Here is a 2,970-nt window from a genome sequence, read left to right on the forward strand (position 1 = left end):
GAGGGAGCTCTTCTTAATATTTTGACACCAAAATCATGTCGATACACCTTACCGACTGCGAGTAAAGCCACCCACGCTTTAACTTGACAGACTGTAAGTGGATTACTGTAATATTTGTTTGTTATTTAACATGATATTTTATTCTTATCTGCGCTAAAATACGTATAGTTTCAATAAATGTATACAATTCCTTTTTCTAATGTAATTTCCCGGGTTTAAATCAGCATGAAACAAGAATTTTTTATTTAAAAAACTTCTTTCTGCTGTATTCCTTATTTGAAGAGGAAATTTGCCATTCCTAGTCAAATTACCATTATTCAGATTTCTCATGTAGATGTTAAAGTTACCATGTTGAATAAAAACACAAATATTTTTGCTTATAATACCATCACCTAAAATTCATAATGCATTTGTCATTTTACAGTATATGTCTGGAAAGTTCCATAACCTAAAAATTACCTTCCATACTGAAGGTGGATATTCGTTATGGTCAGTAAAAACGTTACTTTTGGAGTAGGTTATAATCCGACCTACTCTGAAAGCGGTGAAATTACTAGAAATTTTTTATACAGTCTTGATCGACAGTGTTTGACTCGTCTAGTGCAAGGGTGCTGGATGTCTTCTAGGGCGATTTGCATTTCATCGCGGTGAACCTGCTCGTCTTACCCTCTCCACTCGACTTCTCCTCACGTCCCTGACTGAGCCAGATTGCTATGCCGGGCTTTGCCAGCGGGTGACCCTTTTGTCCTAATGAGGCATAAAATGCCATACATAAAAATTGTATAGTTTTGCAATCAGCAAATTAAGCATATTATATTCGGAATCTATGTTTTTTGGCGATTCCAACGATATGTAACTTGCAATTAAAATATTGAAATTAGACTAAATTATGGCAGATATTTGTTTGTTTCGACCCTGACTAGATAGCATTATGGAATTCTCCGTAGAATAGTTGAAAATGCATCAGTTTATTTAGTAGAAAATTCGTCTGTTGACAATTTAATAGAATATATGGATTTTTACCCAACTTCCTAGAAGAATATTACACTTGAAACGAAGTACTTGAATTTTTAAATCAGAAAGACGAATCCTTAACAAAACAGTACACAATATAAGTTATTTATTATACACATACACATATAGAAATACACAATAATTTTATAATATTAAAAATGATGGTCGATTCTTGAGCAATCGAACAGAACTAGGGGGTGACAAAAGGATTTTGAAATCCTAGGAGAATAGAATTAAAATGAATATACTCATTATAGTAGATTGAAATGTGGAAAATATAAGAGCATTAGTTCCACCGGATGAGAAATTGCCTAAAGAATACCAGGGGCTGCCAAGAAACTCTCTCGAGTTTGCATGTCTCTCGAGGCCATGTGATGAGTATAACAGCTGATCAAGTCAGCCCTAAGATCAATATTTTTTTACCCATATTGAAAAATAAAAGTTTAAATAACGCGGAAATTTTTCTCGGAAAATGTTAATGAATATTAAAGAATCGTTTCCGGTCTTGCAAAGAGTTGGAGGAAGAAACAAGTATATGTATGCAAATGATGATTATCGACGGACACATTTAGGGTTTACAGCAGAAGTTTGACTTTTAACTTTCTCTGACGGTAATCATGCAATCTGTTTTACCCACAGATCCCTAGAAGTTCGAAGTTGTCTACTCGCTGCGCTAGTGCTGCTTTGACACAGCTGATACCAGACTGATACCTATGTCAGACGAAATATGTTTATTTGCATTTCAAGTGCAAACATTAGTTTTTGCATTATTTGTGCATAATGGGCGTGAGCGTATTTTTTTTTTGCCCCACTTCGATAAATATAAACCTCAAAACCAGCCCATTGACAACATTGCAAATTGCTTGCAGGGTTTGACGAGAGCACGGTCGGTATTTGTCCAAAACAGTAATTAAAAAAAAAAACATTTTCACTATTCTAATTATTTAGGACCAGAGACACATTCTTGCATGCCTTTTATTTATCGTGCCAAATTTTTAACACAACATCTCATTCCGTGTGGACGTATGTTCGGGAAGAAAACTTCCACTGGTATTTTCTTTAAAAAAATTTTTTCTGAAAATGTCCACCAGAACAAAGCAGAGACATGGACCTCATTACCTCCTCTTTCATTTCCCAAAATTTCATAGCGATAACTCATTTCGTTTAGACGTAAGTTGGGAAAGAAAAATTGAAGACTAGGTTTGGTCACGTGACCCTCTTGTCACATGGCCTTAATTAATAATATTTTATTGTCAGTGTTATTGACGCTATTTAGAAATAGAAACTAATTATATTTTATTTAAATATTATGTACTGATTAATTTACAAGTGTAAGGAAATCAGACGAATAGTTAAACCTACTATAAAGAAACTAAAGGAAAATTGGACATAATTGATAGAAATTATCTGTCTAAATATTAAATTGAATATGGTTGAAGTTTTTTGCAATTGATGGATCTGACATTTCAATTGCATGTGCATGTGGAGTAATATACGAAGATATTTTAAAAATGCATACTCGAGAGAGTTTCTTGGCAGCCCCTGGTATTCTTTAGGCAATTATTCATCCGGTGGATCTAATGGTCTCATATTTTCCACATTTTAATCTACTATAATAAGTATACTCATTTTAATTCTATTCCCTGGAAAGTGAAGTTTAATTTCCTTTTAATAAATTGCCATTGTATTTAATTCACTAGTGTGGCTTAGGATTTCAAAATCCTTTTCTTCACCCCTAGTTCTGTTCAATTGCCCAAGAATCGACCATCATTTTTAATATTATAAAATTATTGTGTATTTCTATATGTGTATGTGTATAATACGAGGGTGGATTGATAAGTTTCCGGCCTGACTAAGAAAAACAACGTTTTTAAGAATTTTTTTTTTTTATTTCTCAACATAATCTCTTCCAAGGCTGATACATTTCTCATAGCGGTGTTCTAGTCTAGTAATGCC

The sequence above is a fragment of the Belonocnema kinseyi genome, chromosome 1 (genome assembly GCF_010883055.1).
Source record: "Belonocnema kinseyi isolate 2016_QV_RU_SX_M_011 chromosome 1, B_treatae_v1, whole genome shotgun sequence".
In the NCBI taxonomy this organism is placed as follows: Eukaryota; Metazoa; Arthropoda; class Insecta; order Hymenoptera; family Cynipidae; genus Belonocnema; species Belonocnema kinseyi.